Source organism: Eurosta solidaginis, chromosome 1 (assembly GCF_040869045.1).
Source record: "Eurosta solidaginis isolate ZX-2024a chromosome 1, ASM4086904v1, whole genome shotgun sequence".
Classification (NCBI taxonomy): Eukaryota; Metazoa; Arthropoda; class Insecta; order Diptera; family Tephritidae; genus Eurosta; species Eurosta solidaginis.
This window is the reverse complement of record NC_090319.1, coordinates 274,642,316-274,665,060: the sequence shown is the minus strand read 5'-3', so window position 1 is coordinate 274,665,060 and position 22,745 is coordinate 274,642,316. Positions and strand designations below refer to the sequence as shown.

General features: G+C 35.4%; 1 protein-coding gene across 1 annotated transcript in view; it reads left to right on the top strand.

Annotated features, from left to right (window-relative positions):
- Window positions 1-22,745, top strand: part of LOC137237329 (bromodomain-containing protein DDB_G0270170-like) — a 60,219-nt gene that overhangs the window by 16,369 nt on the left and 21,105 nt on the right. The gene's annotated exons all lie outside the window — the stretch shown is intronic.

The following is a 22,745-nucleotide window of genomic DNA, read 5'->3' as shown; positions in this document are numbered from 1 at the left end:
GAAGAAGTCAATATAAGCAATGATTGCTAAATCGAATAACACCAAGCTAATATAACAATAGAAAGATGATGGATTCTGAACTAAACTCCAAAGGTTGCCTACGCATATGACCTAACAGTCTTGTTAATGGGCGAGTTTCGGAAGGGCTATCTGGATATGGTAGCTAGGTAGGTTGCGTCCAGTGGCCTGGCTGCCAAACTGTGAAAACGAATACGTTCATACCACGAGGTTTCCCGATTTTGGGACATTCTCTTTTCATTTTTGAAATAAGTTTTGAGATAGGACGTTCTTCCACCGAATTCTGATGTAGGGAATTTTTAAAGCGGCAGCTGATATAGCGTGATATTCCATCAGCAATCGATTCATTTGGATAGTGAAGTAGCTATTAAAGCTATGGTATATAAGACGGAAGCTGGACGATAAAGGTCCACGATTCATCCCACTGCAACGGGCTGTGATAGTAAAATTATTTGGATGTGTGAAAAGAAGATTGACGTTTAGTTAGAACAATTAAAACTGAGGCAGAAGTCTGAATAAAATAGTTCCAGGAAAATTTCGATACCAATTTCGACGATAGACATTTGAGTACAAGTTGAGAACTATCATTTTCACAAATTGACAAACAGCGTTTTCGGCCGATAAAAAAAAACTTTTTGTTAAAAACACTATGAATCTCAAGTTGAGTCACTGTTCAGAAACAACGATTAAGATTTGAGAAGTATGCTAGCTATTCACTTGAGCTCTAATGTGTCTCAAGCCCAAATGTTTATTGGAAACTTGAGCTCAAATGTGATTCAAGTCTAAATGCTAAATTGGACCAGCGTGCACGCTCTGGCATATGGTGCAGAATTGTTTCAGTTATCACCACCCGATTATTAGTTATAAAAAGTCTGTGGGAGGTTTAAGGACGTTACATTATTATGCCAACGCCAAATATCCTTGGATATTCGATGCCTATAAAAACCAAGAGGCTATGTTAACGCACAGTGTCAGGAGAAGAGGAAAGTGGAGTCGCGAAATACGTTGGAAAAAAGATCACAGCGAAGATATGAAGAATGAATAAATAAATCAAATTATATATTGGTTGTTTCGGATTAGATGGGGGTAGGCAATCACGTAGGTAATACCGCCAGAGCTGCAAACACAAAGGTTTTGCTATAAAATCCAACTTTATAAAGCGATCAGCGAGCATGAAAATAGAAACGGATATCTTTTTCGGTCAAAGTGAAGACATAAATAGAGTAAAAATCGAAATTATAGAAAACTTTCAAGTGTTTTCCGCACCAGCACCGATGCTTACTGGGTATACACAAGCAAACTTAAAAAAACTTTCATTCACTTAAGCGACCTAACTGACTGCCAGACAACCACTGATAGTTACTTTTTGGAGGTAAAAATTTAATTTGGAGCAAACCAAAAAGTTGGAAAGGGACTTTTAAAGCAATGTTTTGTACGTTGTAAAATAAAAAATGTATATGTATATGTGTAGACGTTCTACTTTGCAATGGCTACCTTGACTGCTAATGGTCGCAAACATAAAGAGATTTCGCATTTTCGAAGTGTTTTGTTTTCCTCTTTCATTCACGAGCCTTAATGGCTATGGTAACATTAATACAATTTGAATTTTCTATTCGAAATCTTTTTAAATACAAGCGATTAGTATTTTACTTTAAATTTTATCTCGATTGAGGCCGTCATGGCTGCCGATCAAAATTATAAATATTTCGACTTAATCCCATTGTGATTGGGATTGTTATATTTTTACTCATCGCTCATCAGTTCTGTTTTTATATATTTTTTTGTCAACTGTTTTCTTATTTACTCAATAAACTAAAAATAATTGAATTTGCAAAAACAAAATGTAAGCACATAGCTTTCACCTTGGCATATCGCATTGGGAGTCTTCTTGCGCGTGCATCATTAAATTGCTTTTGATTGAAGTGAAAACACAAATAATAAAACAAATGTTAAATTAAACGGTTTTATTGAAAACAATACTTACATTAAGTAATAATAATAACAAAAGCTAGAAAATGATTAGGTAGGTCCTAGGTATTAGTCATCACACTCCTCATCAATCTATTGCGTCGATCTGACAGTTAATAAAAGCGTTGGGCGCGTGAAATTTCTAAAAACGTGAGGCATAGCAAACCCTGATTATGGCAACTCAACCATCTTCCTTATACATATACATATGAAAATATCATTTGTAAAGATATGAACGGTTGACCATCAATAGAAATTTGACATGGCCCACGCTTTTATTTATTTGTCTGATCAACGCCCTAGATTGATGAGGAGTGTGATGACCAGACGCGGATCTACGGAGGGAAATAGGGGACATCCCCCTTCCCCCCCAAAAGGTCGAGAAATTTTATTTTTCTAATACTTTACAGAACAAAAATGAAATATCCAAAGAAAACAAATATTCAAATGTTCAATACTTAAAGTATTTGAAAAATAAAATTTTGTATGGAAAATCTTCAAGTCCAAGGTGTGGAAATGAAAATAGCTAGCATCAATACTGCGGGCCATTTTTTTCTCAACGGAATATCATAGAGAGTAAAATTTTGCGTATGTGGTTTTCCTTTCGTGCAAAAATGTGCTCCAGAACAATTTGTTTTGCACGGTTTTTGTAACAATTTTAAAAATAAAAATTTATTTCACAGAAATAAAAAATGTGCTCTTAAAGAGTTTTTAATTACAAGCAAATTGGTGTTTGAATTGTCGGTAAAAGTCTAGTTGAGGGGTCGACGGCAAAAATATCGAGAGGTGTCAAAAGAGGCGTATTGACCAACAACAACAATAATCCGAAGGCGGAAAAGAAAAATTTTATCTCTGCCGGGAGATATTTTTCAGTTAAAGTTGCTATTTTCATGTAGTTGTTGTAATGTTGTTGTACCCACAAAAAAATTTTAAACATAAGTGTTTTGCACGGATATAGTTTTGGTGTTGGACCCACCCAGGGTAATTTTTTATAAGCGCGGCCAAAGGCCGCCAATGCAGAATGGTGTTCTGCGCAAAAATACTATGGATACCACCCCGGTTTCGGAGGGACCGACGGGTCATGTTGCGGTTTTTGTTTAATATCTTTTGAACGAGTTAAATTTTTTCGTTTCCGCCTTCGGATTATTAATACTGAGGACGACTGCGTCACACAGTGGCGCCTTTTGAGTTTTTTCTTTGCAAAAATCATAACTTTTGAACCAATGAAGATATTTTAAAAATTTAAAATGCAAATGAAAAATTCGTCAAACTCGAAAATTTTAAGAAAAATGCAAAAACAAAATGTAAGATCCATAAGGAAGGCACTCCATTAAGGCCAATTTGTTCAGCGATTGGATCACCCTCATATGGTTTGTGCAAATATATTGCTGAAATATTAAAAAACATAACGTCAAATTCTACATATAACATCAAAAACACGCTCGAGTTTAAAGAAAGGATAAATAACACTTATATATTTGACGACGAAAAACTTATTTCGTTCGACGTGTTATCACTTTTTCCGAGTATACCAATACAGCTGGTACTCGATACAATACAAGAAAAGTGGGTAATGATTAAAGAGTTCACAAAGATACCCAAACAGCTGTTTATGGAGATAACAATATTCTGTATAAAAGAGAGCAGATATTTTAAGTTTAAGAATACCATATACACGCAATTGAAAGGAATGCCGATGGGAGCGCCCACATCCCCAATCATAGCGGATATAATAATGGAGAAACTTTTGGATAGTAGTATGGAAAAATTGCGGTATAAACCTAGGATACTTTCGAAATACGTCGATGACCTCTTTGCCATAGTACGTGAAAACGAGATACAAAATACACTTGACACACTCAACAATTTTGACAAGAATATAAAATTTACTGTAGAAGTAGAAAACAACGGAAAATTAGCTTATGTAGACTCTGAAATAAACAGACGAGGCAATCGACTAAAACTTAAGTGGTATAAAAAAGAAATAGCTTCAGGACGAATTATAAATTTTAATTCTAAGCATCCCAAATCCATGATTGTAAATACAGCTTTGGGCTGTATACGGAAAATGCTACTTACCTCAGACGAAGTGTACCACAAGGAAATAAAGAAAGAAATAGTCACATTGTTAAGAAATAATGATTTTCCTAAACACACAATAAGAAAGTTAATCAAAAAAGCTAAATTGCCAAATAACACACAAAAACCCGGAAAACCATTAAATTTTAAGTCGCTGGCCTATGTACCTCAATTATCAGAACGTTTGGTTAAATCTGATTGTTACAACAAGGATAACACGAAAATAGCACATAAGCCGTCCAATACTTTAAAACAATTTTTCAATAAAACGAAGTCAACCATACCAAATATGGACAAAAGCAACGTTGTGTATAAAATTCCCTGTAAAGGCAAGGTTGAGGAAGCTTGCAATAGTATTTATGTCGGTACAACTAAGTCCAAACTAAAAACAAGACTATCACAACATAAATCCGATCTAAAACAATGCCATCAACAAAATAACCAGAAAACAGCACTTATGGCACACTGTGCAGCTAGTGGGCACATACCTAACTTTGACGAGACCAAAATACTGCAACAAGAACAACACTACAGTAGACGATTCACTCTTGAAATGTTACACATTATCAACGTACCGACTAACACACGACTCAACTTTAAGAGCGACGTGGACAATTCCGCGCATATATACAAACATTTGCTTAGAGGAAGACAGTACCATACTCCACGTCGCACAGGGCAGACGTGCTAAGAAACGTATGTGCAAATGTAAAATGATAAAAATTTTTTGTGATAATTTGTTAATTGTTTATTTACTATTATTAGTTTTGTAACCCTGATGACGATTGCCGCAGAGCAGTCGAAATATATTGGTTGAGAAAAAAGAAAAAATCATCAACGGTGTTTTATTTTAAAACACAGACCTCGAGCCAGCTTAATAAGATAGTTAATAAGATAGTTAAAATGTTTTTAGTAAAAAATAAAAAAAATAAAATAATGACGTATTTAAGCATTAAATAAGATAAACTAATGATTTTGATAAGATAGCGTGGCACTTCCCACTTATGATAAAAAGTTTTATCTAAGTAGTCACGTAATCAATAACTACCAAAATCGATAGACGTATTATTTCTTTTAAATGGCAATACTCTTATAAAACACAAATTTCCGTTTTTGGTGCCACAATAACAAGGTGCTTCAAAATTCATCGTAAAATTTTACGTTTTTTTTTTTAATTTACAAGCCAAATATGTATTCTATTAATAACTAAAAGTTATTGAAAGTGGTTCAATGAAATTTTATTTGAACTCAAGATTAAACAGCCAACGAATTTTGGAAAAGGGGAGTGGCGCTGCCCATTTATGCTAAAAAGTTTGATCTTAGTAACCGCTTTACCAATTTGTACCAAACTCGATAGACGTATTGATTTCTACAAAAATTTAATACTCGTTTGAAGGCGAAATGCCTAAGCTTTAAAATAAATTTGGTAAACTTTAGAGAAATGCAATAACGAAAAGTATATATTTATAAATTAGTAAATTAATTAATTCTTTTATTTGAAATAAAAAATTAACTTGTACATAGATATCTTATTTTTCAATAAAGTAAGAAAATTGATTAGTAAGTCTGTTTTTCATTGTTGTGATAAGAAATGAGAAACTTATTTTATCTTAACATAGTCATCGTCACTGGAACATATATCTAACAAAGCAACCATTTCTGAGCTATACGCATCTGTAAGATCTTTTTGTGTTCTTACATACCTCATAGATGATATGACTGGATCAGAAGAGATAGCTAACATGTTGAAAAGGTCTTCGTTTTGTCTAACTCGTGATACTTTGCAGGTGTTCATACATCTATATCTTTTGTAGTCCTTGTTCTTAGATTCTTGAGCTTCTTCAGACAATTCTCCCAATGGAAAGCACTGGTACTCTTTTAAATCTTTTCCATGTGCTAAAATTTTATGTACCGTTGGTGTAAGTTTCTTCTCAGGATACTTTTGAAGCAGCATCTCTGTAGTTTTAGATGCATATTGTCCAAATTTGGGTCCATTAACTGGTTCATGGCAGTTTAAAATATTTTAAATTACTCCCAATCTTTTCACAATATCTCTATCAACTCCTAGTATGCGAGCAGTCACTTCGTCGTTTTCAAAAAATCTTCTTGAGGAGTTACCATCATTTGTATTTCCGTATCCATACTTTGGACAGTCAACTCTGAGGCCAATCTATTTATAGAATGCATCCTGAATTATATTTTTCTCCTGTTTTGTTTCTCCTTACATGTTGTATTGTCGTCGAAAACTTCTCCTTGTTGTGGCAGTGTATAAGCCAGCTTCACAACAAATTCCATACGTCTTATCCTAGCATGCAAAGGAGATATTCCATACATAATTTAGTTCGTCAGTTATTGAATTATCAAGATTTTCAAAGTCCTTTTGGCTCTTCTTACAAATTGGACATTTCATTGTAGATGTCGTATTTGTTATTAAGTTCAAAACTTTTCCATCGACCATTGTTAGAAGAAAATTATGCTTTATTGTAATAACATTCCCCTCTTCAATTTCTATTATTGTTGGTTCTAATTTGGCAATTTGATTTTTTATATCACTCATTGTAGCTTTTATGAGTTCCGAAGACTCCTTCTCGTATTTATGTAATATCGGGCGGCACAATATAGTTGATGACGGACGCGGATTTTGCCAATATTCTGAAGCTTCATCTTTTAGTCGTAATGGAACAATAGAAGCCATAAACATATTAATATCTGTAATTGGGTCATCGTCTACATTTATTATTTGTTTATTTGCGCTTTGTCCTGATGATCCATCACAGCCCCACTTAGTTATCAAGGCTAGCTCCTTTGGCAGTGATTTCAACTTTTCTTCAGTAGAACTTTGATGGAGTCATGTGGACGTATGATCCATTAGGTTTTGTAGCTCAATTTCAGCTGATACTTCTTACTTAGAGGAACTGCTTCCTTCTGGTCTTGAGTAATTTTTTTGTATCCAGGTAAAATATCGTCATTACATTGCAGTAATGACTTACGCAATATAATATATTTTTTCTTCGTTAAACCGAGATCTATAAACAGCGTCAAAGCTTCTTCGGGAGAGTATTTCCTAGGTAGCGCATTTGGTGGTGTGGGAATGCAATTTTTGATCCTCATCAGTCGCACTGGACTTGCTACCGCAACTGCTTCTGTTATATGAGACTTCACGTTTTCTTCGTCTTTTTTATATTTAATAGCCAGTGCTTCTGAAAGATGAGTCGTGGTCATAGCTCTTTTGGTATCAGACAGCTTCCTTTTCCTTGCGTAGGTAGAACACTCTTCTATGGGTTTTCTTGGTCTCCCTCTAGTTGGATTGGTTGACGTGCTAGGCGTTTCTTCGTCCAAAAAAGTTTTGTCAGCTAGCCACTTTTCATGCTTACTGAGAAATTTTGAATTGTTACGATAGACGCCCTTCCATTTTCTTTCTATCATAATGTATTGTAAACCAATTTTTTCTTCCACGCCTTCCTTTTCTTTAATGCTAGTTTCACTTGCTAATTCTCTCATAATAGCCCCAACGAAGTCCCGTCTTTACTTTGTAGATTTAAACACCGCAAATAGTTTCGAGTTTTCTAGATACATATTAGAATTGGCTTCGAATGTATCTGACTAAATATTAAACTGTGAACTATATTTAAAAATACTATTCACTTTATTTAAGTAAACAGAATACTTAGTTCCTTAATCTCCATAAGACGAATGATAATGTGCATTGTATGATGGATAGCTTTATATACCTACTCAAATTATTAAAATTAATTTCAGGTATACAATTCGTAACTAAAAAACCATATGTTGTTAACAAGTTCCAATAACAAAAACGACCTCACGGCCGTACCTAATTATATATACCTGCTCAGGCGCGTATTTATGCCCAAGGTTGTTTAACTTTATTTGATGTAAAAAGTGAAGTTGCAGCTGGACGCAGGTAGACTTTATGAATTTAGGCAACTGAATATTTCACAAATAACTACTGTTAATTTGACGGAGCACATATTTTAACATTTTTTTATTTTTTCCATCAAAGTTTTAAAAAGGGCTTAAAAATAGGCATTTCGAAAAACAGGTATATCCGCCAAATTTTACCAAAAAAAACAATTTTTTTTTGTTTCAATCCTAAATTAAATTATCTTTAATAACTATACAAGAAAACGACAACCGGCCGCCCTCTTTACTCACAAAACCATTTTAAATACAACGAAAAAGAAGAAAAATTTAAAATTTTTCCCAATGTTGAAAATTGGTCAATTTTGAGCGGTTCTACCTGGTAAACTATAATTTTCTGTGAAAAAAAAGTTGTATATTCTTGATCCCAGGAAAATGCTCTATTAGAAACATGTATTATATTTAGCGAACGCTTTCAAGATTTTTTTGATTTTTGCCATGCTTTAACGGCAAGGGCGCCACTGTGCGTCGTTTGACACCTCTCTTTGGCAGCGTATTAGCAATCGACCCCTCAACTAGACTTTTACCAAATTGTCAAAATCGGTGGAGCCTATTGGCTTCTATTCAACTTTAAAAGAAAAAAAGGACAAAGAAAATACAAATGGCGATAATTAGGGATACAGTATTTTTTGAAAAAATCGAAGACGAGCATTTGTTTGTATTATTGATAGCTATCAAATAATATCTTTGTTGCTCAAAAATAAATTATGACGTTTTTCGGTGATCACTTTCAAAAATTTTCACTCTGTGCCTTTAAACATAACATTTATTTACTTACTTAATTGGCGTTTAACCATCTAAACGGTTATGACCGTCCAACAAGGCGCGCCAGTCGCTCCTTCGCTCCGCCAACCGGCGCCAATTGGTCACACCAAAGGAGTTTAAATCGTTTTCCACCTGGTCCTTCCAACGGAGTGGGGGCCGCCCTCTACCTCTGCTTCCATAGGCGGGTTCCGATAGAAACACTTTCTTGGCCGGAGCATCATCTTTCATTCGCATAATGCGGCAGTTACTCACGAACGTACGTACCAAAAACGTGTCAGCTGACACGACCTATCTTATGAGTGTACAATGTAAACGAAAACTCACCGACGTGCAACGCCCGTACGTACGTAGCCCGGAACGTAGAAATCAAAACAATTTTGATTTTTTCCGTAAGAACGTGTCAGCTGATCGCTCTCTCACTAGACAGAGTTGCCTAGTAAACTTTTGTGCGCTTATTTTTGACCGTTTGAAGTTTTATGCAAAAACACCTAATTAAAGTTTGAAAAATTGTGAAAATAATTCGAAATAATTATGTAAAAGTGCAGATTATAAATATGTAATCTATTTATATTTATTTAATATTAATTCCAGCCTTTTACAACATCAAAAATTAAATTGGCAAAGGTGATGTTTCCATAAGCATGCATGCAAAATGGTCAATGGCAACAGTGCTTATCTGTAAACAATACACACACAAATATGTTATGTACATGTACACAGACGCACACATTGATTCCTACGGGCTTGATGGTTCGCTCAAACGTGTTTCGTACGACAAACGTCCGCACGTACGGCACACGTCGGAGGGTAATTGCCGCTTAACATGGCCTAGCCAGCGCAGCCGCTGCGTTTTAATTCGCTGGACTATGTGGATGTCTGCGTATAGCTCGTACAGCTCATCATTAAATCTACTTCGGTACTCGCCATCACCAACGCGTAGAGGTAATATTTATTTACATTGTTATTATTACATTGTTTTATTAAAATTATATAAGTATGAAATGTACACACCCAGTGATGATAAAAGTACCAAATAAAAAATACAAAAAGTATTTAAAAACAGAATACTTACATACTTTCCAAAATAATTTGAAATCGAAAGCTTACATTTTGGTACAGTGCACTCGCGATAATATTAACACCCTATTATATGAACACCCCAAAATATGAACACTTTTTCACTTCCATTGAGTACTCTAAAATATGAACTTTTGGCAAAGGCTCTAAAATATGAACATTATTGAGCCTCATAAATTGGGGACTCCCCTAGTTATTTAAATTTAAAATGTACATACATACATAACCGTCGCTGAGAAATGCTCGCGTTCACTAGTATACACATGCTTGCATGCTATCCTTTCTCTAACGTTCAGTCGTCAGTACAAATTTCCAAAGTCGTTAGTTGGTCATTTCATGCGCGCATGATTGGTACTTCATTTTCTTGCAAAAACTTCTAATATTGATCAGTTTAAAAAATGCACACAAAAAAGCACAAGTTTTTGACGTTAAGAGAAAAATCAGATATTCTGGAATATTTACGAAAGGGTGAAAGTGTTACTAATTTAGCTCGTAAATATGGAGTGACAAAGTCTACAATATGCGGAATTAATAAAAATAAAAAAGCTATCTCTAAATGTGTCAACAATACCTTTATTTATACATGAATACCGCTTTTATAAAAATAAAACAAAATTTATGAAACTTTTTGATACCATTTCTATTTCTGTATGTAATATGTGTTCCAAATATGAGCAAAATCGGACCCCAAATACGAATTTTTTGAATACCTCGAACCTTGCGCCACCTAGCGGCGATTTTTTCATACGTCGCTTTCTATTCATGTATGTAATATATTGTTACGAATATTAGCAAAACTAAGGGGTGCTGCTATCTCTAAGCCGATGCTAAGCAGTGACGTGAATTCACATCAATAATTCAATCATTATGTACCTACATAAACGAATCAATAATTGCGTCTACACATATGTACCATGTACGTATAAATTATTGTATCCTTTATTAAGGTTAGTAAAAAAATAATTTTATTTTGGGTCTCAAGACCTTTATTATTATTTATTCACTAATTTAATTATTGGTCGTAAGACCTTACTTTCTTACTCACTAATTAAAAACTAAACGCTTACAACTAACTGCTTACAACTGACTGACTTAAAAATGGTAAATTAGTTCTAAATATTACTTAATTCTACCTGTGCCAGCATTATTTCGTTCGGCGCATGGCGGATGTTGTTCCCAATTCAATTCCGGATGTCGTTCACAATATTTGTGTTTTTGCTGATCAAGCGTCTGGGCCTTTTCCTGTTTGCTTCAAAATTATTATTAAGTATTTTGAGCCATCAACTTGCGTATTGCTGACTAAGCTATTTACGTTAGCGTCAGCTCGAATGTTGACTTAGTTGGTGCTAACTCCTGCACCCCAAAAACGAACGTCCTCGTTTGTTAAGGTAGGTATTTCGGATGCTACAGGTTCCTTGTTATCGTTTACCTGGATGCTTACTTTGTAGCTTGATAGCTCTTCTGGTTCCTTTGTAAAATGTCTTCTTATTACTGGTGCGAATATGAGTCCTCCTAGGCAGATTATTATCATGATTGTTAGAGAAAAATTTGTGATTATGGCTGCTTTGTGTTTTGTGCGTAATGAATTTATACGATTTGTGTTATTTATATGGAGTTCCTTCATCATTTCCAAACTTAGGATTTCTTCTTCTTGCTTTGATGGGACATTTGACTGGAGAATTGCAGGTAGTGGTTTGCTGGTTAGTAGTTCGTTAAAAGAATATATCTGTTTATTGATACGAACTGTGGAATTATGGTACTGTATTGCGTATGACCCTGTCAGGTTTACTTTTTGGTTGTCGATATCTATAGTGCCGTTGTATTGATTTAGTAGTATGATGCCAGGAGTGATGCTTTCTACGGTTGGGATGTGCTGGTTATTAACAAAAACGAATTCAGCTGGCTTGCTTCTCAGTAGAGGTGGGACACAGGTAGTGTTGCTAATGTCTACTATAGCCTTACGGTTACATATTCTTACATTATTATTTTCTTTACATTTAGATTCAATTCCATATACTACGTTATATTACATGTTACAATGTCCTCGTAAGGGACTTTATTAATAAATTTTCCTATCTTTATAGGTTTTATCAAAATTGACTCACAAATGTCTTCATTTGTTATTGGTAATCCTATTATGTAAAATAACATTTTATCGTTTGTTGCAATTTTTACGCTTGCGATTTCTAGTGATTCTTCTATACTACTTAGAGTAAAATTGTTTTTTTCATATATTGATTTAATTAACATAATTTCTTCATTTGAAAATATATAGGAGTTGACTATGCCGGCCTTAGCCCAATGTATCGCATAGTCTATATTAATTATTTCTTCTTTGATAATTTTTAACTTATATTTCATTTCAATAACAAAATTATGTTGAGTGTGTTCATCCGTTTGTATGGATTTCGCGATTTTATTAGAAATTGCTGTAATTTCATTTATTTTATCAAAAATTACTTTATTAATTACCACTTGCTGGTTATTATTTTCAACTATATTATTTATTTCATTTTCTAAGATGACTTGGTCGTCGTGGTCGGGATTTCCTGCGATCCACTTCCAGATGGTTCCTAGTTCATTAATTGCTCTTTTAAATTTCCTTGGTTTAAGTCTATTCAAATAATCTTGTATTGATCTTAATTCATTATTGAGAATGGGCAAGAGGGGGTTTCCTTCATTGATTTGTGTCCTAATGGTATGGCTAAGTTCATTTAGTGTCTTTTGGCATACGTCCAGATCTATTTTATGTATAATTTTGTACGTTCCTGTTTGAATTTTGGTTTGTCCCGTATTAAATGTTGCAAGTTGAGAGTTGGAGTAATCTATTATTTTAAAGTCCGCGTACACTAAGTGCACGAGAAGTCTGTAAGAGAGAATTTGAAGGGGGAGTTTCTTATTTTACTAAAATCATATTAAGTCTTAATGTTACTCTTATGTACTATTCTTCCTTTTTCGGTAATTACTACACTAGATTTATCTTCTTTCACGATTTCCTTTCTATATCTAGCAGTGAGTTTTGATCCTATTCTTTTATTAATCCTAACATAAATTATGTCACCAGGAGTGTATGTCTTAATGGGTTTCCGTGTTTTATTATGGATTTCTAAATCCTTTTCTTGTCTTTTCCGAAGGGTTTCTATGTTTTCTTGCCTTGAATTCTCGTATTGTTCTGGGTCTATCGAGACTCGTCTACCGAAAAATGTTTCTATAGGTCGTTTTCCTGTTGCAGAGTGTATGGAGTAATTATATTCATATGTGCATCTATCTAATAGTTCTTGAAATGAACGATGGGTGCGTTCTGTTTGGAGGCAGCGCATAATTTCCGATAAGGTGGAATGAAACCTTTCCACTTGACCATTAACTGTGCTTGCGTATGGGGGTGTTTTAAAGATTTTAATTCCAAGTTGATCTTCTACCATGAATTGTATGGATAGTGAGTTTAGGGACTTTTCATTGTCGATAACTATTGTCTTAGGTACACCAAATGCGAAGAGTATTTGTCGCAAAGGTTCTCTGATATCTTCTATTGCCTTTGACTGTATTATTCTTACCTGGGCATATTTAGAAAATTTATCTACTGCTGTTAGTACCAGGCGTTTCTCCGTATTATAGATATCTATGTGAACTATTTCACCAGGGTACTGTGGAATTGGGGTTTTAAGTAGATGTGGTTTATTAGGGTGACGGTCATATTTATTTTCTTTACAAACTTTGCACTGTTTAATTATATTTTCTATTCTTGCTGTTATTTTTGGGAAGTAATATTTTTGTATTAGTTGTTTTTTGTTTTCATCCCTGTTTCTATGTGCTCGTGTGTGTTCTTTTAATATTTCCTCATTTTGAACATCCTCGTTTACTAAATCTTGTACTTTTGTTTGGGTATAGCGAATTTTGTAATTGGAAAAATGAAGCGGATAGATTTCCTGAATTTTTCCAATTATTTCTTCAGAGGTAAATAAGCCGTTTATCACTGAAGGATTTAGGTAACGTTTTAGTAGTGCTGTTAAATCGTCGGTTGAAAGGTGGGGTTTACAAATTAAGTGTCTATGATAGGTCGGGAATGGTATTTTAAACTGATAGCTGTCTTCATCTCCTAGCGAGATCCAAATTTGGGTTTTGAAGGCATTTATGGGTCCTTCTACTGCTGGGATTAGGTTGTGCGATGAACTGTCATCTGAGTGCGTCGCGACTGATAAAGAATTAACCTCAAATGGCCTTGATAATGTATCTGCAACTACATTGGCCTTTCCTGGTTTATATTGTATTTCATAGTTATATTCCTCTAGTATTGCTTTCCATCGTTTCAATTTAGAGTTAGTGTTCTTATTGCTTAAGGCATAGGTGAGTGGCTGATGGTCAGTGTGTATAATAACTTTCGCTGTGCCGTATAGGTAATTTCTGAAGGAATTTAAAGCCCAAATTATTGCAAGCATTTCATTTACTGCATCATTTTCTTCAGCTTTGTTTAATGTTCTTGAAATAAATGTGATCGGTTTGCCATTCTGTTCCAAAACTGCGCCTATGGCATATTGTGAGGCATCTGTAGTTAAGTCGAAACCTTTACTGTAATCGGGGTACTGTAGGATAACATCTTTGGATGTGAGGGTGGCTTTAATTTTATTGAATACTTCTTTTGCTTTTTCATTCAAATTTATTAGAATTTTCCTTGAACTGCTTTTAGACATTCTTCCTTCCTCTCCTCGAAGTAGGGATGTCAGTGGTTTTACTAATTTCGCATAATCTTGGATGAATCTTCTATAATATCCGGATAAACCCAAGAATGAGCGTAAGTCTTTAATTGTTTTGGGGTAGGGGAAGTCTGTTATTGATTGTACTGGGTTTGTAGAGATTCCGTCAGAAGAGACGACAAATCCCAGGAATTCGACTTTCTTTTTGAAAAAGTCGCATTTGTCAATCTGGACTTTCATGTTTGCCTTGTTTGTGTTACACAAATTCGTTGTGGCGGAGATCGTTGATGAAGTCATATTGGGAGTGAACTTCTTGGTTGACCATGACATCAAGATCGATATGCAGGAAAGGGTGATGCGTTACAAGAACCAGGATATACCACTTAACTTCAGTTTGCAGAAAGGATTCAGTAGTAATCGAGTACTGGTGGAGAAGACTCGACCAAAACCACGGAAGTCAAAGGCAAAGGTTAATAGGTCGAATGGGCCAAATACAGCAAAATCAAAAGTACCTACGAGAGAAACACTGGCATTGATAAAACCTAAAAGACGCAGGAAAACGAGGCAACGAATTCCCGAGAAAGAATGCGAGGGTAGTTTCAAGCCGGAGCGCACTACTGTTGTGAAACGTGGAAACGATACTGATTATGCGAAGCCAATCCGTCAAGCGCAAGCTCTACGAAGTAGTTCATTGGCCAAGCAACAGAGTGCGAGGTAACGATCCAGGATAATGAGTAGTAAGATGAAACACAGGTACGACAAGAAAAATAATTCGGAAGGTTTCCGGGAGGGAGATTTGGTACTGCTATACAACCCTCACCGGCGGAAAGGTGTTCCATCCAAATATCGGTGCAGTTGGGAAGGCCCGTACAGAATTGTGAAGACGATCAGTGATGTCATCTACCGCATACAAGCAATTGGGAAATCACGAAATAGAAGAGTGGTACATTTGGCGATGCTAGCAGCGTTTAGATCGAGAGATTTGTCTGATCGGGACGATCAGACTTAGGTGAAGGGCAGTGTTACGAATATTAACAAAACTAAGAGGTGCTGATATCTCTAAGCCGATGCTAAGCAGTGACGTGAATTCACATCAATAATTCAATAATTATGTATCTACATAAACGAATCAATAATTGCGTCTACACATATGTACCATGTACGTATACGAGCAGCGGAGAGTCAATGCACAAACACATGCATATATCTGAGATACTCCTGAAAGTATGCAATGAGAGAAGCTATAAAATCGTGCAATTGTAGTTACAGCTGAGAAGTTTGAGAGCTAGTGGACTAGAAGATTCTGGAAATGGAAGCGCCTAGAAAATGCAACGTTGAAATCAGAGAGTATAAAAGGCAGCAAATGTAGAGGCGCTGGAATTCAGTTTGAGTTGAGCTATCAAGTAGTTATTGATTAAGCACGCAATCTGGCGGGCAATAGTAGAGTTTCATTTGAACTAACAATCAGTTTGGTTGTTAAGAAAGAGTTGCAAAGTATAAGTGTTATTGTGAAGTACTTTAATAAAGGCCATTTTTCCATTATTCAATATTGGAGTTATTTATTCAACAGTTTAGTGATTCGAACTTAGCAGAAGGGCAAATAAGAGGATTTGCAGTAAATTCGTTACAATATGTTCCAAATATGAGCCAAATCGGACCGATATTTAAATCCATGCGCCACCTAGCGGAGTTTTTTTCTTATTATTGCATTGCCATCGTGTTCTGAACTATATTCCAAGTTTCGGGCTTGTAGCTTATCGGGATCAATTACAAAATTCGTAAACAACGCTCGCTATACAGAGTCAAGCTAAACAAAGCTGTTTAAAAAAAAGAACAATTCTAAAACATATGATTAATGGTCGCGCCACCTAAATGAGAGAGTTTCTGCCTTGCCAGAGTGACCGGCGTTTCAACTTACAGCTTACAAAAGCGACAGATTTGTGTATCAGATAGATTTAACTAGTTTAGGTGATATCGCAGACTGCAGTGTTCCGTATAATATCCAGTGGGAGTTTGTAGGTCCTTTCTGCTTTAGATTAATGAGTTTTTTTTTTTTTTATTGGACTTTGTGACAGCGCGCTGCCCTCAAGTGGCCCAATGAAACCAGGCTAATCCTATTCACGCGATCGATTTATATATATATATATATATAATAACTTTTTTTTTGTTTTTGCCGAGTCTTTGATGGGCAGCGGTTTGTTAAGCGTCGCGATCTGAGACTGCTCAGCTACAGAAGATATTTCATCAGCCAAGCGTAATTTTTAAAGAGAACAGAAGCAAACGTTTTATACATAAAATATTAAGAGAGGTGAGAATAATCTTTTTAATAGAAGAAAGGGAGTCCGAGCTATCAATTGTGTTTGATTGAGAGTTATAATCTTGGTATAAACGCCGGAGAGGTTCATTTTGTTCGAAATTCGTTCTACATTGTTGCAGCAGAAGAGGTTTGAAGTGTCTCGATGTCCGAGAGGGAACGCAAAAGCAAAGAGGATAGATAAATTTGAAATAAATTATAAACATATTTAGGTATTTGAAAGTTGATATATGTACAAGTGTATATTGTTGTATACAAATTATATAATTTATTATATATTTGTTGCATAAATATCGTGCCTGCTATGTTGCATGAAATTACATTTTGAAACCATGTAAATTTTGGTTGCCATTGTTAAGATTTGCCGTCGGCAAAATGCAACACCTCCCCTTGATTAAGTAAATTGTAATATGGTATAATTTATTTATTTAAGTTAAAATTTTCAATATTGCATAAATATTGAACATAAATTGTGCATAAATATTCTAGTAATTTGTAAAAAAATATTAACATGCTATTTTGCATGAAATCGCATTTTGTAAGCATTTGGACAAAGTTAACAAAACTTCAAAAAGCTCAAATGTAGAAAATAACTCAATGTCTAAATGTCACTCATTTTGACTTATTCTCTACTTAATTTTCGTCAGGCGAAACAAAAAATATGAGACAAGAAATTACGAAAAATAGGAAGAGACGGAATGGCCGAGCCCATGAAATAGGTACATTGGGAAATTGCAATTCTGCCCGACATTGTCATCTGGTGTCTCTTATTATCTATCCTCTTTGGTAATAATAATGTGAATACTACTAACGCTGGGAAAAGGATATTGGGTAAGGTCGATGAAGAAATAACGTTGCTCCAGAAAAGGGTAGAAATGCTGAAATTAATGCAGCAGATCGTGGAATTGCAAAATTACACCGCGGTAAAAAATAAACGCAGATTAGATCTTGCTGACATCGAACATGCGTTGCATTCCCTGTCCACCACTTCATGCGGGACTTAGAGGAGATCCTCGATTCAATCTCTGCAGACGAAAACTTCAAATTACTTGCCCTTCGACGTTGCATGAATGGCACGGCACGAGTGTTTCTGAACACTACAATGGCATTGAGCTACGATGACTTAAAACGTGCAGTTATGAAAGAATTTCTCCGTCACGCGACAAGAAATATATAAAATGCTGTCTCAAAGGAAATGGCGCAAAAGTATGAAACATTGCATTGCTATGTTCTTCACATGCAAGCAATTGCCAAACGGGCCAACATATCAGAAGAAGAAATAATTGACTTTGTCATCAACGGCATTGGGAATGCAGTGCCAAATGCTAACCTCTTGCTGACGGCTCGAAGTATTGAAGAGCTAAAAGGAGAGCGGCCCACAAACTACAAACGCACATAAGAGCCAAACAAGCGAAGCGGCAAGGCAAAAAAGTGAAGTAAAACCATTATGTTTCAACTGCTCTCAACATGGGCACATAAAACCTAACTACCCATTTCCGCTAAGACCAGACGGGTCATGCTTCAAATGCTGGAAGATGGGACACGACCATCGAGCTTGCCCGAACCCCAAAAAGGTACTCAAACGAAAAAACGAAATGGCTGTAGTAACTGAAGCTGATGTCGATGCTGATGAGGAATTTGCCACGGTTGCTGCATATAATTACGTAAGAGTTATGTTTAAGTTAAATGAAAGGGTAGAAACCAGTGTTGCCAGGTGATGCAAAAAAAAGAGGCTAGATTGGCAAAAAAAAAAAAAGGTTAGAAAAGGCTAAATTTAGAAAAAAAAAGAAGCTAAAAAAAGGCCAGACATTTTTTGGTTAATTCATTAAATTTTTTTATATTTTAGTTTACAGATTTGTAAATAAAAACTTATAAACATAACTTAAGCATAACTTCCTGTTTCAAAACATATCAGGCACATTTTCTTTGACTAGCACATGGAATTACTTTAAATGATTGCATATGTGTATATACATAAAAAAAAAATATTACAAACTAATTATTTATATAAAATATTCCCCGTCTGAAGAATCAGAAGAGCTTATGTCTGGGTATAAAGTTTGGCTATTTACCATAGATATGAGATCATCGGTAATTTCAAAGTCATTACAACATTTAGATAAGCGTTTGAACGAGCATCTAATATTAAGCAGCGCATTAAGCATTTTAATTTTTAGTTTCTTCCTTAATTTAGTTTTCAGAATTTTCATGCCACTAAAAACTAAATACTAACTAAATACTAAAAAACTAAATATGAATTCGACAAGTTCTAAAAAAGGAGGTCCGTTTAATGCATTTTTATGTTCTCGGACTTCCGACCAAAATTCCATGGTGGAGTGTACATTTTTCCATTGTATAGTTATAAGTTTTTGCCACTGCAGCTCTATTAATGCTAGTTGACTTGAAGAATAACTATACTTCTCTTTTTCAAAGTAAGAAAATACATCTGGCTTTGAAATTTTCAACGAATTTTCAGCAGAAAAAGAATTAATCTTTTGTAGAGAACTCATATTAGCCGTGTTTTTTAACACGCGCGTATACGTTTCGTTTGCGCGTGTTAAAAAACGCCTATCTTCGCTTAGATAATGCTTAGGAGACCCATCTAGCGGCTGTGGTTAAACAACTAGCTACAGCAACACGGTGTACCGAAAACCGGAGACGCAACGCTCTGATGGCCATAGGGTATAACATATAGCTGAATCAGTTGCGATGAATTGTGGACACACATAGAATACATAGAATTAGTATAGAGGGTGACACAAAGACACATATTTCAGTTACATCTGAGTATAATGCGTATTGAAATTTAGTAGGACAAAATTTATGCGCAGCAATTTCAGAGGTGTATTTATAGTTTGTCCCTTAGCAGTCAATATAAAGTTTAAGCGTAAACGGATATACGCGTGTTAAAAAACACGGCTATTATTAGGTATTAGGTGTTCACAGGAACTATTGAAATTATTTTATTTTAGAAATTTTTAAAAATACATTCGGAGTAAAAAGGCTAGAAAAAAGTCACGAAGCTAAACACAAAATTTCGGGGCTAAAGGCAAAAAGAAAAGGCTAAATCTAGCCTCGAAAAGGCTAACCTGGCAACACTGGTAGAAACTAATAATTTATTTTGTCTCTTTGATACTGGCAGTCCGGTTAGTTTTATAAGGAAATCAGTGGTCCCAAAACAGCTGATAAAAAGGAAGATGGAAATAAAATCCAAATATAAAGCGATCGGTGGAAATCTAATTAAATATCTTTGTAATATTAAATGTAATATTAAATTTCATGATTAAATAAAATAAATTGAATTGAAAATACTATCTGATGAACACATGAAACTGCCGGTTATTTTGGGACGTGATTTCTTAAACTTATTTAACATCAAATTAATTAGTGTCAATAAGCAACACATAAGTGGAAAAAAGAAATTGTTGTCAGGTTACGCTATCCGCCCAATTGTCAACAAGCAAACAAATATTACTAATGCCTTCAATGTACCAAATGCTGCGGCGTCTGGATCTGTATGCAATATTAAGACTAGTAACCCATTATGTAGTATGGTACCTGTTGATACTGACATTCCAGATATTTTTAGTATAGATTCGGATATAGCAACATATAATAACTGTCGAGATATAAATTCTAAACTTTCAAAGAAAGAATATAGTTGCATGAGACTATTAATTGAGAGTAGCTATGTTAAGAATGACGTTGAGGTCGAACCATTTAAATACCACATGAAAATTCATCTGACATGTGCCATTACATTGTACTCCTCGACATCTGTCTTATGCTGAAAGAAATAACGTGCAATCAATATTAAATCAATTGCAGACGAAAGGAATAATAAGACCAAGCAATTCGCCATACGCCTCCGCTATAGTCCTGGTACGAAAGAAAAACGGAAAGACTCGTATGTGTGTGGATTATCGACCTCTAAATAAAATAACTGTTAGGGACAACTAAACATTGCCCCTTATTGACGATTGCAACGAGTTCTTAGAAAATAAAAAATATTTATCCATACTAGATTTAAAAAGCGGGTTTCACCAAGTGGAAATGTCACCCGAATCCATTCCATACACTGCCTTTGTGACCACTAATGAGCAATACGAATATTTGAAAATGCCGTTCGGTTTAAAGAATGCCTTTGCCGTATTCCAACGATTTATTAATACAGTGTTCCGAGATTTATTAGAACGTAGAGAAATAATAATATACATGGATGACATTGTTATCGCCACAGTCGATTTTGAAGAGCACAGGACCCTATTGAAAATCGTTTTGGAAAGATTGTCTTTGAGAGGACTAAAACTTAACCTAGATAAAAGCAAATTTGGATACCGGGAAATTGATTATCTCGGGTATGAAGTGACCCAATCGGGAATCCGGCCAAGCGGATCCCATATCCGAAGCATCGCTAACTTCCCAATACCTAGCAATCAAAAGCAGCTGCAGTCTTGTAAAGGATTTTTTTCATATTTTCGACGTTTTGTGCCGTCATTTTCTCAGATTGCTAAACCCCTACAGAATCTGCTGAAAAGAAACACTGACTTTAATTTTGATGAAAACTGCCTTAATGCCTTTAATGAATTGAAGAATAGCCTAATATTAGCTATTTATCACCGAGGGAAGGAAACTGAGTTACATTGTGACGCAAGTTCCATTGGATTTGGTGCAGTCCTCTTACAGCGACAGGATGACACCCTATATCTTACTTTTCAAAAACTGCTTCCAGTGCCGAATCCAGATACCATACCTTTGAGCTTGAGACTCTAGCAATAATTTATGCCCTAAGAAGATTTAGAACCTATCCTGAGGGTATGCAGTTCAAAATTATCACAGATTGTAATTCGTTAACCATGACTCTTGAAAAGAAACAACTTAACCCTAGAATTGCTAGATGGGCTCTCGAACTTGAGAACTATAACTATAAAATACAACATAGGAAGCTCACGTCTATGGCACATGTCGATGCTCTGAGTAGAGCGCAAATTGCACACGTCCTTAACATTGAGGAAGTTGAATTTCAAGTTCAGATCGCCCAGGAACGCGATGAAAATATAACTATTCTTCGAAACCGTCTTGAAAATGGTTCAGTGAAGGACCATGAGCTGATTGACGGCCTTGTATACAAATGCAAGCCTAATGGATGGAAAATGTTATTTATTCCGGGCGAAATGGAATCTAATATAATACGGCTGATTCACGAAAAATTAGGTCACCAGTCAGTCGATAAGACTATTGAGAAGCTAGTAACGTATTACTGGTTTCCCAATATGCGAACGAAGGTAGAAATATATATCCGAAATTTATCCGAATTAAAGTGCCTTATGTATGCTACCCCTCCTCGCTTCAAAGAGAGGAATTTATATCTCATCCCTAAATCTCCCTTGCCGTTCGATACGCTCCATATTGACCACTTCGGTCTCCTGCCGTCTATAAATTCAAAACGAAAACATATTCTAGTTGCGTTCGACGCTTTTACCAAGTTTGTGAAACTGTATCCAACTAATTCGACCAGCACACGAGAAGTAACTTGTGCCCTCGAAAAATATTTCAGCTATTATAGCCGACCTAGACGGATCATTAGTGATCGTGCTACCTGCTTTACATCCCTAGAGTTTAGTGATTTTATGTCTAAGCGAAAAATCGCTCACGTGAAAGTAGTCACCGCCTCTCCTCAGGCGAATGGCCAAGTGGAGCGGGTTAATAGAACCCTCAAGACGATGTTAGGTAAAATTACCGATCCGATTCACCATGCCGACTGGTGTAAGAAGTTACAAGAAGTAGAATATGTTGTGAATAACTCCGTACATAGCACGTGTCGAGATACTCCTAGCCGACGTTTGTTTGGAGTTGAACAACGTGGTTGTATAGTCGATGAGTTTACTCAATAT